General features: G+C 38.1%; 1 long non-coding RNA gene across 1 annotated transcript; it reads left to right on the top strand.

Annotated features, from left to right (window-relative positions):
* The first annotated feature begins 643 nt into the window (after nt 1–643).
* LOC118559528 lies at nt 644–5078 on the top strand. Its single transcript, XR_004928914.1, has 4 exons — nt 644–800; nt 2793–2903; nt 4122–4227; nt 4339–5078. It is a non-coding gene; the product is annotated as an uncharacterized LOC118559528 (long non-coding RNA).
* The last annotated feature ends 11457 nt before the right edge of the window (nt 5079–16535 follow it).

Raw genomic sequence — 16535 nt, 5'->3', positions numbered from 1 at the left:
TTGGTTCCAACCACTGTGGTCAGAAGCAACACCAAAACCTCCAACGTGTTCTTTGGAGGTAACATGGAGGTAACATGCTCTGCAAAATCCAGACAAAAAGTAATTTCAATCATTTAAAGCTTATAAGCAGCAAAATAAGGCTTGTGTATTATTGTCAAATACCTTAGAAAGGGCTGCTGATAACAAAACCAGAGTCCAAGCTGTCTGACACCTAGCTATTGGTCAGTCCCACTTGCACCTCATTAATGAGGTTTTGAAGGGCTGGCCTGTGAAAAGATAATTGCCTCAAGACAGGCATAGCTGCAGAGGAAGAATGTAAATAAAATAGAAAGGAAAACAAATCAATGGCTCCACGTTGCTATAGGTAACTATCTATTAAATATATATATATATATATATATATATATATATATATATATATATATATATATACTAAAAGCAATAATACAACCAACACATTATAATGTATAATATGAAAAGATTAATAACCTCCTTTTGCTTCTTGAATCCCTCATCTCCTTGACCGGAACAGGAGTTCTGTCTGGATGATTTATCATTTATGGTGATGTTGTCTGGGTTATCCATTGGTCAACTGATGGGTGTGTTGTGCCTTTTAAAACAGACTGGGGTAGTAGGTCGTAGAACAGCAGTCTCTATAAACTATGTGACATGTCTCTGGTCAAACACTGATGGGTCTTGTTTGGATTAACAGTTCAAAAAGATGGTGCAGAGATGTTTCCACTGACGTTGGCAAAGTTTGAAGTTGTGGTCACAGAGACAGGAGGGACGTACCTGACAAGGTAAAATGTATCTACACAAAATAAAGTTACAAGCCATTATTAAACACAAGCCATTCCCTATCACCTATCCTAATATGGAGTGACAGCTGGTTTCTCTAAATTGACACCAGTCAATATGGGTTACACATAAACTCATACTGACTGGTGCATTTTGTTTTAAGCAGCTTTTCAGCTGCTCAGATTATTCTGACTTGGCCTTTACCCCACCCAAACCCACCCAGGTAAAGGCCAAGTCAGAATGTAGATAAAAACTGTACATTTTCATACTGATCAGGTTGGTGTAATCTTTAAATTGTCTTAGCAAAAATATGTATTGACTCTAAAATACTCCTTGATCGAGAACAATGTTTATACATAAAAAAGATTGCTTCTACAAAATAATGATACCCATTATCCTGATTTCATGATAAGTTCAACAACAAAAAACATATTAGCAATAATACAACCTTGCACTGATGATTGATTGGTTATTAAAAGCAAATGTGACTTTGTATTTTGGGAAACTGGTCATAGCATGATTTACATTTTATGACATCTTCAGGTCTCAGAAAAAAAAGGCAATATTTTACTCAGAAGTTTGCCTTTTTTCAGGGACCTTTTATTTTGATTTCTTCTTAATATTTTTTTCCTGAAAACATTTCTTGTAATGATTTTTTCTGAGACATTATTTTCTGATGCCTTTTTTTAATCTGAGGCAAAAAAGCAGCGTTTTTTTTTATTTTTTACAGAAAACATTTACCTTACAGTCTTGTTTTATTTATAAATAATTAAACAGATGTATTAATGATTCTTAATACTATAGAAATATTTAAACATTCATGATAGCAAAAAAAAATATTAGGTAATAAGCATGACTTTTAATTAACTTCAAACTCACCGTACAGCTTTATGAAGATGTCAGTACGCAGAAAACAGGGTTGTGGTAGCTGTAATATGTTCTCAGGACACCGGAGGTGAGACTTTGCTGGGGCCGAGAAATGAAAATCAGGTCAAGCAGTGTGTTTTTGTCTGTGGTGGCAGAGGTAATCAGCTGTGCATACCCCTTGGACTGAAACAGCTCCAAAATGGGTTTTCTTCCTTCAAGTAGCTGGTTCTCATTAAAATCTCCACACACAATGATTGGGTGACAGTCCATTATCTCAAGTGACTCTAGAAGACTTACCAGGTTTTGCATGAATGGTCTTACGCTGTAGTCTGGAGGTCTGTACACAACAGCAATAACTGCAGAGAATGGAGCCTGGACTTTTAAGACCAAAAACTCAAGATCAGTGACATTATGTATGTACTGTTTCTCCTGAACCTGAAAATGATTCTTCAGATACACAGCAACTCCACCACCAGTTCTGCTGGCCATCTGAGGAAAGTTGGTGTAAGACAGGTGTCTGTTGCGTTTGAACATGGTGTAGCCATCCAAATGAAGACCATCTGCAAGAAAAGATCCTTGCAGGCGAGTTTCAGTTAGACACAAGACATCTGCTAGACACAGTTCATGATGACTCTTAATGTCACTGATGTGAGATGGCAAACCTTCTGTGTTGTGATGGATCAGTGTTAGGGTGTCAGCTCTGCAGGTTGTTTCTCTGACCTGAAGAAGGGGCATCATTTCTTCAAAACTGGCTTGTTGCATGTTCTGAAGGGCAGCAGTAACTGCAGGATTGGCATAAATCTTGTTTTCATCCATGTTCAATAAGTACAGTCCACTGAGAGATGTGACCCTGCTGAGAGCAACGTAAGCCATACCAGGTTCAAAAATGTTCTTCAATGAAACAACAGCTCGCTGTGTAGTGAGACCCTGGGTTTTGTGAATTGTGCATGCAAAAGCTAGCTTTACAGGAAACTGTCTGCGTACCACACCTTTAAATTTCAGATTTTCCTCTGACCTTTCGACGTAAACCAGATCATCCGATGCTGCACCACCACTTCGTTTGCTTCTCAACGACTGCTGGTTGTCCATTCTAAGGCCAAGTTTAATGATGTGTCCATCATTTTCAGATCTCACCACTTTCATCAGTTGACCAAACGCACCGTTGACCAAGCCGTTCAATGTGTCCAAGTTTCTGGTCAGCATGACACGAGCTCCCTCTGCAACATTGAGAGTGTCAGGTAAATCATTTCGCCCACCTGTAAATGGTTTCTCCTTTCTTGCCATTCTGCCTGTACGTGGATCCTTCTGGAAATCATCTGCATCAATCCTGATCAGGTTTGAATGAAGCTTCTCCAGCGTAGCTGTGTTATGGGCTTTCACATCCTTGTTTGTAGCAAATATGTGCAAGACCTCGACTGGACAGTGTTCTGGTAGAGTTAGAGCCTGTGATAGCAATTCTCTGTCACTCTGAGAAAGTTCATCTGTCTTTTCTTTTACACGAATCCTGTTCAACATCTCTGCAAAGGCAACATCATCTTTCTGACGCATGATCTCAGTAAGTGTGATCATGTGAAAATGTTCTTGCCATAGGTCAATGTGTTCAGGGTCAAACACGCACAGAGGTTTTGTTTGGCGTACCGGTGGAATCTGAAAAAAATCCCCTACGCAGAGCACACTCATTCCACCAAAAGGTCTTTGAGAGCCTTTAATTTGTTTCAGTCTTGCATCCACATAAGCAAAAAGGGGCTTTGAAACCATTGAAATCTCATCAATAACAATAATTTCTGCATTGATAAGTTCAGATCTGACTTCATCCAGTTGATTACCAAGTCCTTGAATGGGGGGGTTCAGACTTCTGGGTAGTTTGAGTAGTGAATGTAACGTGCAACCATTGATAGAAAAAGCTGCTGTTCCAGTAAATGATGTCAATAAGACAGTTGGGTTTGAAATGTCAGCCTCCTCTGCATTAGCGGGCAGTCTGCTCAGGATCTTTGATGCTTGAGAGTGAATACATTTAATCAGATGTGACTTTCCAGTCCCTGCACCGCCATTAATATAGAAGTAAAATGGATCTGGGTTCAAGCCACAAACACGCTGTATACACCAGTGTCTAACAGCATAGAACACACAGGCCTGCTTCTGGTTCAGATTCTGGTACATTGTGCGTAACACAGCTGGATCAACTGCAGGTTGCTGTCTGATGGCCCTGACCTCTGTTACAGCATTTGACTGACGATTGTAATCTGGCACATTTTCCTGTTCGTTTTCATCATCTACATTTCTCTCAGGCAGATTTTCATCACACTGTAACCTCACAAGTTCAGTCTCGGGGGCCAGATTGCACCATTCATCGACCACATTGTCTCTGTTTTGTTCAAATTCTTCCACTGCACTCTCAATCTCCTCAGAGTTTTTCTCATACTTGTCTTTGTTTCTTTTGACAACACTTCTTACAGACTCACTGTGTTCTGAACATGGAAGTCGTATCCAACCAGAGTTATAGAAGGACTGATAGGTTTGGTACCTCTGTGGTTTCAGGTCCTGCTCTGATCTGTGTGGAAGGTAAAGTCTCAGCAATCGCCCATAATATTGCTCTGGATCCTTTTGCTCTGAACAGTGGTAATATCTGATTATGGCTGCTTTCTCATTTTTTCGTTTCTGTACAAATCCAAGCTCATTTAGGAGAGGAAGAACACCATTTTTTGGATTTGGACCACTCACAAACCGGCACAAAGCAGCAAAATCAGCTAGGGACATTTCCTCATACTCTTCTGTCTCAGGTCTGCATTTGTATTTATCTCCCAAACTTGTCATCCAAATGTTATCACTTTCATCGGTTGTTGTTTCCAGGAAGCTCATCGGACGGCTCATTTTCACTGGGTTATCATCAGTTGGTACAAAGACAACACTGCGGGAGCATTTTTTCATTTTCAAGCCACAGACTCGAGTTACACACTCCTGAGCACTGATTTCTCTCTTCTTTGAATAGGCCTGCATCACAGCTCTCATTTCATCACATTCGTTCACAGTGCTTTTGTCAGAGTTATCAATAACTGTTTTCAGGTAGTCAGAAAGCTCACTTTCCTTCTTAGTGATGTACTTAGTAAGATATTGAATACATGAATAGGCATTCAGTATGAAGGACACATCTATGTTGGCATCCCAGGCTTCAAGCAGGTGTTGGTTATAATTATTGATCCAACAGTCTGTTGGGTCACGTTTCAGAATGATGGCAGTCTTTTTGTTCATGGCGTGGAGACTTTGCTCATATTCAGACATTGTCAAGTTGCATCGTGACAGAATCTGCTCAATAGTTAGAGAAGCAGCTTCAGGTTCATTCAGCAGGTCCATCACTGGTCTGAGTTTGTTTTTTGCAGCTTCAGTGTCTGAAGTTTCATCGTGTCTGACAATCATTGTTCGTGTGATTGGTGGTTTAGGAAATCCAAATCTGCAACCAGAGTTGACACTCTTAAAGCAAGTCCTTGTGTGGTTTTTGCTGTGCTTCTGGAGTTCAGTGACTTTCTTGAAAAGTTCAGGTTGTTTTTCAGGGTCAGGCAGTCGACCTGAGATGTATCTGTCCACGAAGTTACAGACAGTCTGATCATCATTGACATCCACCTCTATTTTGTCTGTTGTCCAAACCATCATGTGAATATGCGGGCTACCTCTGTGCTGGAACTCAACTCTGTAAAAGAAATCCTCAATTTCCCCAAGAGGTTTTGCAGGAGAAAAAAGCAGATCTCTGAACAACGCTTCAACACGCTTATCAAACATTCGCATGGTGGTAACTGGATTGGATCTTAAAATGTCACTTTTTTCTGACCAGTCAAGTGCTTCAAAATCAACTTCTTCACCTTGCTGTCTCTTTATAGCTTGAATCACTTCAGGCCATCGCATCTCAGCAGCAGAAAAGGTAAGGAAGAACTGAGGCGTTCCCAGCTGACGAAGCATACTGAAGACATCTCTTGTGGTTTTCTCCCAGTAAGCTGGAGTTCCTCTGAGTGGCTGCATAAATCTGATTGCATCTTTATTTCTAACCAGCTTTTCTACTTCTGTCTTACTTTGCAACATTCCTGATGTTATTGTCCGTCCATCTTTGGTCATGGTTTTACCTTTCCTCAGCTGTATTGTCATGCTGGAATTAGCCAGGTGTATTTCAGTAACAAACTGAGCGAAAAACAGATAATTTGCATCTTTTGCAAACCTTCCATCAATGTGGAAAAGCCTTGACTTGAAGTAAGAGCTTGGGGAGATTTTTACAGTCCTTGCTTCCTCCAAAGTGTTCAAACTGTTAGGAAATTGCGTAGGAAACGACATTGCTTCCAGATGTGGAGTTCTGAAGAAGCTCACAGGATTATTGCGTTCAGCAGGTGCAACACAGTATGTATTGTCACTGAAACACATAATCTCCTCTGAAATGTCGACCGGCTGAAGACAACTTTCTAAAGCAAAACCTCCATTCTGCTGATTACTTTCTGGTTCCTCTGGTTGTTCATCACATGATGACCTATCAGTATCTGTTTCACTGTCAGACTCAGATTCACACAGTGCATCTTGTTCATACCTGTCAATTTCCATCAAATCAGCTTCATCATAATCATCACTCGCCATGCTGGCTTCATCACCACTTTCCTCATCGGGTAATGTTGGATCACAGAGCAATGCATCATCTCTGATCTCAATATCGCCGTACTGTGGATGAATCTGCTTTAGTTTTCGTAGCGCTTGGATCAGTTTAGACCACGTGACAGTCTGGAACAGCTGATGACCTTTGTAGCACAGCCGTCTTTTCAGTTTGACTCTCATCACCTGGGACTCACTTCTCAGCCTGGGTAAACTGTTAACCGTTTCTTGGACCTCAGATGGGACACACACCACATTACCACGTATGAGTCTTTGTCTGCCTTTAGGAAGCGGGATGATCTTAGCAAATGGTATGCATTTGGCAATCAGATGTCTCTCCAAAATGTTCAGATCACGTAGTTCAGCTGGAATATCCTGCAGTTCTAATTTGTTGGCAGCAGCAAGCCTCGGCATACATCCATTTTTGAGTGAACTGTGACACGTGTGACAGATGTACTCTTTTTTTCTCTCACCAGGAAAGCTGCAGCGATCACTACATGCTTCATCACACACATGGACAAATTTCCCCGTTAGACATCGCTGAGCTACAAGTTGGTGCTTTGAATAACTTGTTCTTTTGCAGATTTTAACCTGATTAGGAAAACTTGCTTTTAGACAAACAGTACAGACATAAGATGGTGCTGACTTAATGTTCTCTCTGAACAGAGAAATGGCGTCGTTGATTAAGCTGTTATCCTGCTGACATTGTAAGCTTTCAGATGGTCGATGCATATGACGATACTTTCTTTTTATTGTCATACCAGACCTGACATTATGCATCTGTCTAAATGAATAATTATTCCAGTATCTTTCTCTCATTCTGTCTCTCATATTGTTCTTGTGTTGTTGCTGAAATCTTTTGTCTCCATAACGTTGGAGGACATAAGTCCTTTTTTTCTGTTGAAATGCTTCACTTTCTTTATACAGTGTAGAAGCATAAGACCTCATGTGAGCTTTATGCTTGTGGCAGAATATGGGAGACTCCCTGTAAGCTTTTCTAACAAGTTCTTTCTTCTTTTCTCTGAATACAGGAGACTCACTGTAAGCTCTTCTAACAAGTTCTTTCTTCTTTTCTCTGAATACAGGAGACTCACTGTAAGCTCTTCTAACAAGTTCTTTCTTCTTTTCTCTGAATACAGGAGACTCGCTGTAAGCTCTTCTAACAAGTTCTTTCTTCTTTTCTCTGAATACAGGAGACTCACTGTAAGCTCTTCTAACAAGTTCTTTCTTCTTTTCTCTGAATACAGGAGACTCGCTGTAAGCTCTTCTAACAAGTTCTTTCTTCTTTTCTCTGAATACAGGAGACTCCCTGTAAGCTCTTCTAACAAGTTCTTTCTTCTTTTGTCTGAATACAGGAGACTCCATGTAAGCTCTTTTAACAAGTTTTTTCTGCTTTTCTCTGAATACAGGAGACTCCCTGTAAGCTCTTCTAACATGTTCTCTCTGCTTTTCTCTGAATACAAAAGACTCCCTGTAAGCTCTAACAAATTCTTTTTGTTTCTCTCTAAATTTAGGACAATCTTTATACAACTTTTTGATATGTTCTCTTTTTTTAATTCTGTTTTGCTCTCTTTCTTTATAGATCATCCTCATTTGTGCCTTCTTTTTTTCTTGAAAACCATCTTTTTCTCTATACAACATTCTGTTATACTTTTGTGTATACAGTTTACTTTTGTGCACATTTTTGTTTGGTTTCTGGTCAGATTTGTTGCTTTGTTGAAGTTTTAGTTGGACCAATAATCTTCTCTTGACTTTTATCTTTTGTTGTTTGTTACGTTTCAACATTTTATGTGAAATTTCCTGTAATGCAGACTGAGAAATGTTTCCACAAACTGTCTTTCTTGAGCAGGATGCTTCATTTGAATCATTGTGAGACACAGCATGTGATGTTACGTGTGTTTCTCTCCTAGATGATACCAGTGTTTGCTTCATCAAATAATCAGAGGAACAATGGCTCGTCTCGGCACATAGAGTCTCATTTGAAGAGTCCCCTCTGGGTGACGTCGCTCCAACTGTTTCCTCAATAAATGTTTCCTGCACAATGTTTTGTATCTGTTCTGTAGATATTTGGGAGTTTGATTTATGGAAAGGTTCAGCCAAAGCTGGTTCTACAACACTTGTAGCGGTTTGTCTGTGTTCTGAGGTTTCCATAGAATTTCTTTGGTTTGCTACATTTTGACTGTTAAATGTAATTGGCTGTATTTCATATTGGCAATGTGGAACAATGTTAAACATTCTATACAGACGTTTAATCCTGTCAATCATGTCACAAAGATGACTGAATTTCAGCATGACAGCTTTCCCACCTCTTACACCTTGAGGCATGGGCATTCCTGTAGACTTGCGTGAGTGAGGGTCAAAATATGCATATTCACCAGAACTCAGCCTGCAAACTGCAATACATGTTGATGCAATGAACAGTATAGCGTACTGGACCTCTGATGTCAAACACCGCAGACCTTGTTCCAAGCTTGGAATGTGTTGGTTACCATCAAATACTCCATAACGACCAAACAGAGACTTGTCCACCTGATATTCATGATTACGACTTTTAACCAGAGCAGGGAGCTCATCAAATGCTAGAAAGACACTGTTCACATGAACCCTTCTAACAGCTGAATACACAGCATGACCTTTATCTAACACACTGTTAAGATCAGCTCTGGTGATGAATTCGTCTTCATGGACAAATGAAAGGAAAACCAAACTATTAGCTGCACATTGCTTATTTCTGTAGTTCCCATATTTAAAGGAGGCCTGACTTCTGGACGCACAGACGCTGCTCACAGATGGCCGAGCTTCACAGGTCATGGATGGTTCATCAGATGGTTCTTGGGACTCTCCATGGTGCTGAAGCTTACTTTCAACCACTGTTACCTGAGGTTCAATCTGGATGATCTGCTGCACTTTAAAATCAGGGACAGACGCTGTTTGAAAGGTTTTTACCACACCAGACACTGCATCTCGAAGTAAATTTTCATGCTGGACTTGTGGACTTGGAGCTGTTGAAACCAACTCATTTATAATCTCACTGCTCTGGCAAACATCTATCCAGTCCTTCTCCTGCTGCCTCCTGAGCTTCTGAGACTGGGACCGCTGGCTTTTTCTAGGCATGTTATTTCAATTAGTTGCTATAAACAGACTGCAAAATTCTTATCTTTAAGTTGGAAAGGCCAACAAACTTACTTCTGCAAAGCAAGTTTTATTCAATATGGTAAATATCAGGGTAAACTTAAAGTTAATATAGTCTTTGAAATGTGTGATCTCTGTAAAATCCTAAATTAAGTCAAGGAAAGAAACTTATATCTTCCAAATTACACGTTTTATTTGAAGTTAATGTGTTTTACCTCTGTGTTTAGTTATTCAAATAAGCTTATCGTCTATAAAGTGAAAAAAAGCACAAGGACAATATATAACTGTTTTGTACTGCAAAATCACTTCAATGTTATCAAATATTAAATACAGTAATTGTGTACAAGTGACTTCCTATGAAATCTGCTTCACTTTCCAGTAAAATTTATATTTTCTGTTATATTTCTCCCAAATTTAAGCAAACGCAGCAATAAGATGGTAGGTGATGACTAGACTTTTCCTGTAGTCAAAGTGTGGATATTTCTCAGCAGTCAGGAAACAGCAATTTGTTCTCAGTGAACCTTTTTTTGATGTGAATACCAAAAAAATACATTCAATATCTCCAACTACAACAGAAAAAACAACAGATTAACTGAGAAACTGTGCATATATTTGTATATTTTATTAAACAGAAATATGAAATTGGTTGGAAGAAGCTATTTAGATATATCGTTTTCTTTACAGAATTTCAGACTGCTTATATTACTGAAAAAAGACGTTATGTCTTAATCAAAATATTTCTATTTGTAAACCAAACTTAGTGTTTTGTTCTAAACTGTAAACACAAGCTGAATCTTTTAACTTTAGTACAAATACGGTGTTATGGTAAAATAAAAGGTGTATTTTTTTGTTACTGATAAACTTCAAGTTTCACAAAACAGGGAACTTTCTAATGAACTTAAAATTCCAACAACCAGGTTTTTAGAGAAACAGTAGACCAAAACCAAAAATGTATTGTAACTGAAAACAAGTAAAGAGCTATTGATAAGCTTTAGAAATGATAACCAGAAAACAGGGCAAGAGCTACTGATAAGCTCTAGAAATGATAACCAGAAAACAGGGCAAGAGCTACTGATAAGCTCTAGAAATGATAACCAGAAAACAGGGCAAGAGCTAGTGAATAGCTCAACAGTCTCCCAAAAAAAGGGGGGAAAGAGCGCCCCCGCAAAAGTCAACAGTAACCAAGAAATAGGGACCAGCTGAGCGACCAAAAAAGCTCAACAGTAACCAGAATAGAGAATAGGGAATGAGCGACCCAAAAGCTTCACAGTAACCAAGAAAGGGGTGAGCGACCCAAAAGCTCACAGTAACCAAGAAGAAGAGCAGAAAAGGAAGAGCGACTGGTCGCTCTGCCAAGAGGGGGCCAAAAGACACCTGAGGAGAGAAGAAAACATGGATTAGAATTGTATCAGTAAAAACAGAGATTAAATAATAATAAAAAGAGCCTGATAAGTTTCTCTGGACAGTTGTCTTGTGAAAATTCTCTCTCAAAAAAGAGTCAAAACGTTTGAGGAGTTTTGTTTGAAACATCCAGGGAATATAAATTTTTGTTCTACCGATGAGACAGCATCATGAAATGACACAATACCAAATGTCAGTATTCAAGATTTCAAATATATCTCATTGTCCCAAACAGTATTGTTGTATATAGTCATCTAAGGCAACAAAAGAAAAAAAAAAAAAAAAAAAAAAAAAAAAAAAAATCATATAGCTCATCACAACAGGCAACAATGCACATTTTTTGCTGTCTGTAGATACACCACCCCCCCCTCCCCCCCCCAATGTCTTTCTGTAAAGTATTTCCTGCCCAGACGCAATCTGTCAGCTCTCAACACCAGAGATTACAATCACTTGCAAATGGGACATCAACGAGTCTTCATGGTTTAATTTCACAGTGATGACCCAAGGTTGTAGGAAAGACAGCAAGGGAACTTTTCATGTTTTCTTCTGAGCTTTTTCAACAAGAATACACTGGGTAGAATAAATAGTTTGACTTATTTTTAATTTTGAAAGAGGAAATTTAATGTAAAGAAATTCATAATTTAACTAATTTGTTACCTGCCACTTTGTTAATTTACTGTCATTTGGCTGGTGGCAGGCACCGATTTTTCACTCATGGGCGGCAGACCCTAGTGGGGTTCAGCAACAGAACGAATGGAGAGTGGACACTGAGGATTAACTAAGTCTGAGGTGAGGAAAAAATAAGTTGCTCTACTTAACAAACCCGTACGTGCAAGCCCATTTCTGAGGTGTAGGTTCCATCTCGAAGTACTTGCCATATGACTGAACTGATGAGCTCTAAGATTACCTAAACCTTGTTGTTAGCCTAGTCTGAAGCAGGCTAACTGTGCAGAATGGATCACCATTGTAAGTGATGATCACCATTGTAAGTGATGTGTTACTGCTATAGTCAAACCGAGACCAGGCTAAATTTAGCCAGAATTTTAGGAAATTCAGGCTTAATCCTCCATCTTGGTTTTCCAAAACAGTCTGGTCTTTGGATTTAATGTTTCTGAAGTAACCTGTTGCGAACAATACTGATACTCACCAGTCAATGCAGCAGCTGACCACGATTTCCGAATAGACTGGGAAAAAGAAAACAAGAGTAAAGTTCTTATTCATTTCAGGTAGAATAAGACAGTGTGTAAAAATAATACAGGTTAGACTACTTCTCTGGAACTTTGGATCAGAAACCATCTAGAAAACAGCAGTTCACTTTATGTATTTACAGATTTCTTTTGTTAGGGTAAGATACCTGGCCTATCACGATTCATGAATCAAATGATTGTAGGGCAAACTTTTCAAGCAAAAAAGTATTAGACTGCAAAAATATAGTTGAGACTGAAAAAACACTGCTTGTCTTTGATTAAACCATATATTGTGTTGGACATTGGTGTCTTTATAATTCAATCAAAAAAGAAGTTGCTTTAGTCAAAAGAAAAATCTATTTAGTCATAGAAAATAGTTTTTCCAAGCCAATAAAATATTTCAGACTCCAAAATTTGCATTTGAAAACTGTTTTAACTGAAATGTTCTCTTCAATCAAAGTAATCTTTTTTGTGTCTTAGTCCTGGTCTCAAAATAAATGAATCTACTAAACAGGTGGCGCTGTGGACAATAGTCTGTTTGAGCAAAGAATAGGCAAATAACATGACACCAATCACTTTAAAGGTGTTTTATGGACTTATCGACAACTCCCCTACTGCTCCCTGGCTTGCTGTCATAAAACCTGCTGACGAACGCGAGTTCTTTGTCAGACTGACTTCGTTATTGGTGTAGACAGTTGTCAATCTGACTAATAGACAAGCACCTGGCCTCTGCGGGATGTTTGTATCAAAAATAATTAGATGAAGAAAAAAACAAAACCCTTTTTTCGACTTTAAGAAATATTTTCTTTAACATTTCTACTTTTCTCCTCGGGGGTAATTATTTAAGTTTTTCCTTGGATTGAAACTATTGTTTTTTATTCAAGCAACTCTTTTGGGATTGAATAATTGAGATAAATGTCCTACCCATGTATAGCCTAAACATCCAAAAGATTACTTGGATCAAAAAGGGGAAAAAACATTTAAATGCAATGTTTGTTGTTTAAAATATTGTATTTGTATTCAAAAACTCTTTTCTATGATTGAATACATTTTTCTTTTTCATTGAAGCAATTTCTTTTTTGAATGAATAGGAAAAAGATAAATGTTCAACCCAATTTATGGTCCAATCACAAAAAAAATCTACTTCAATTAAAAAAAAATTGCTTTAAAAAAAAAAAAAAAAATTTACCGCTATCAAAGAAAACATTTTTAATAAAAGAAAAGCAGTGTTCAAATGTATCTATGTTTTTGCATTTAAAACTCAGTTAATCACACATTGAGTTTTCAGCAGGAAACTTTCATATTTGCTGATGCATAAACTGCATGTAATCACATTCTTTCTAAATATCACAGTGTACTGCTGTGGTCTACACCGTACTGCAATTTACAGTAACTACACTTACCAGCCAAAATCTAAATTACTTAATTTCTACTCTACTTACTATTAAGCTCTTAATTACTGACATTACTACATTTCAATAATTTGCATTAAAAGTAGTAAAAGTCCAGTTCTACTGTCTGACCCTAAACTGGTCATAAAGTAAAACTCCTAATGCAAAGCAGATAGTTTGAAACTTTAATTACTTTAATATGTAAAACAGAAGCCAACTTAACAGAAAACAGGCTTTCCTGAGCTTTGATTTAAGCAGTTAAATTACCTCAAAGAGGTTTCAGCTGATCAAAATGACAAATATAGAGACTTGAGGATAATTGATTGCTTTTTTTTTTTTTTTTTTTTTTTTTTTACATTAAAACAACATTAGAGCCTTAACATTGACAGGCCAGCAAGACACAACTGAGCAATGAAGCTGCTAAACCGGCAATGTAGCAGACCCTTTCTGACTTTAGTTGATGGAAAAGAGACCAGGCCGGCTGTTTACTCGACCTTAAGACCAGCACATGCGGTTCCATATTAGATTAATAGATAACAGCTGTTTGTCTGACCGTGAGGAAAGTTCTCAGAAACTAATGTAAACCGCCTATACTAGCTTTATAGCAAAATCAGTGCTAACCGTTAGCTAACGGTAGCAATTACTCAGCGAATTGAAATATCACCTACGAAGAGATTTGAAAAAACTTTACAGTTTCAGGTTTTATGTCACCGTTGCACTGAAACTAATTATGTATTCATTTCAACACAAAAAGTATCAGAAGGTTTATTAAATGTGTCTTTGTAGAAGAGAGCAGCGTCAACTCACCAGTCCGAAGAGCGGTAGCACATTAACGTTCTTCTTCTGTTTTATTATGGCGGATCACAGGCAATTTTGAGGTGCACGCGCCACCCTACCATATAACGGTCATCTCCGTAAGACGGGACAAGCCCTAGAGAGGCGTTTAATGAACACTTGGAAATTTCCAGTTTAATTAATCATGAATTGAGTGTCATTGACTGTCAAACGTTTCAAAATACAATTTTAACATGCTCTCCATTCAGTACTGTTGGTAGGAATTGTTCGCTTTAACAGTCTGATTTTTTTTACCTAGATTATATGATACTCTTTGGTTTTTCGAGAATTTCCAACAATATTAACTGTTCTTGAACCAATCTCCTACCCGTTAACCGTTAGATCTAATCAACCGAGCAAATCTTGTACCGGCGCCGAAGCAGAAGGACAAAGTTAGGTAAGGCAGCCTGTGGGCATATGGAAAATAGAACTCGGTTAATATACCAAATCACAAAATTAATGTTAAACTGAAAAAAAAAAAATTCCAGGCTGTTTTTACTTCAAACTAAGCGAAATTTTAACAGAGCAAGTGTGTTTTGTCGAGGTTTTTATCCAAATTTAACTTTGTTGAGTTCAACTCTTAGCCATTTATTATTACCCTAAATTTTTCAACCTGTCCAATCATTTATACATTATTTATACGTTATGAATTGGAGTTTTACACTAGCAAAGCTGAAAAGTTTATTTTTTTTTTGTATTATATGTTGCGGGGCATTTTGGTGGCTCGCGCTGGTAAAGTCATCGTCCGTTAATTACCACCAGCTGTTTTAATCATTAGCCACCTGTTGATGCAGGAATCATTACCTTATTTTAAGAGGAGCCCCACAACTATAACCTACCCAATTTTCTCTCTGCTAAACCGGCACCGAGGCAGACGTACACTAAAACAAAACTAGAATGCTTAATTTAAATCATAAAGTCTATTCATAATTTCTCATAAAAATAATTTGACAGAGAGTCAACCTTTGCAGGACTTACGGCCGCCATCTTGGGGCGGTCGACCTGCTACCCAATCCTGCTGATTCAAGCTGAACACCCTAAAAATGCCTCAGCACTGTGCGGCCTATTTTTGTTTAAATCAAGGGACTATTTAAGTCAGGGCTCAAGGGATCATTTTTCACAAGTAAGATCAAAATAACTTATTTATATTTTTATTGGGATTTTAATGGGATTTTTCTAATATTAGACAGAGAGATACACATCCGCATCTCCAAGTCATTGTGACTTCTCAAAAAAATGGCATCTGCTCCAGGAAGGCGTCAGACATTAGTGAAAAAAAAACAGTGTATATATATATATATATATATATATATATATATATATATATATATATATATATATATATATATATTTAAAGAGAGAGAGAGAGAGAGACACCGACTGACTGACTGACTGACTGACATACATACATTGAAGTATAAACTGACTGAAGATTCACAGCATTAACACAGCGTAGAGCAAATAGCTGGTCAATTTGAAAGGCATTGTATATGTGCTGTTCTGATTTTTACCAATAGTTATCATTATTACTTACTATGACTTGAAATGTACATTTGGTTTTAAGACACATTCATTTGACATGTTTTAAAAAAAATCAAAATCATGTAGAACTTTAAAGACTTTAAAAAAAATTGTTTTTTTCTTTTGTCTTCTAGAATGGCTCTCGCAAAGATCCTAAATAGTCGTCCAGAGACTCCATACCAAACACTCCCCCCCCTACATATTTTTGTTGTTAAGCTCCAAGATAGGCCCAAGGTCTTATCTTGGACATTTACTGACAACACAGCCTTGCCAGGAGTGGTGAAGGCAAATAAAATGGCTGCAATAACTGATGGAAATTCAGTGACAGCAGTTACCCTCTTTGAGGAGTTTACGGGGAGGGTTAAAGAAGGGTCCTCGTATATATTGAAAGGGCATGAGCTAAGGGGACAGGGCCCACCCTTCCAAATTAATATAACACGCAGGACTCAGTTCTTCCGGGCGTCAATGCTGAAAGTTGAGGAGCACCTAAAGAAAAGAGCAACGGAACTGCTGGAGCCCCCCTCCCCAATCACATCACTAAGTGCCAGTCTGGGGACAACGACCCTCATAACAGTGGAGGGGGAGGTGGTTGAGGTAGGCACAGATATTCTTTATATGTATATATATATATATATATATATATATATATATATATATATATATATATATATATATATATATATACATATACATGCCCTGCGACAGAGTGGCGACCTGTTCAGAGTGTACCGCGCCTCTCGCGCTGGAACGCTGGAGATAGGCACCAGCAACCCCCGCGGCC

The sequence above is a fragment of the Fundulus heteroclitus genome, unplaced genomic scaffold, assembly GCF_011125445.2.
Source record: "Fundulus heteroclitus isolate FHET01 unplaced genomic scaffold, MU-UCD_Fhet_4.1 scaffold_308, whole genome shotgun sequence".
NCBI lineage: Eukaryota > Metazoa > Chordata > Actinopteri > Cyprinodontiformes > Fundulidae > Fundulus > Fundulus heteroclitus.
This window is presented reverse-complemented; position numbering and strand designations above follow the sequence as displayed.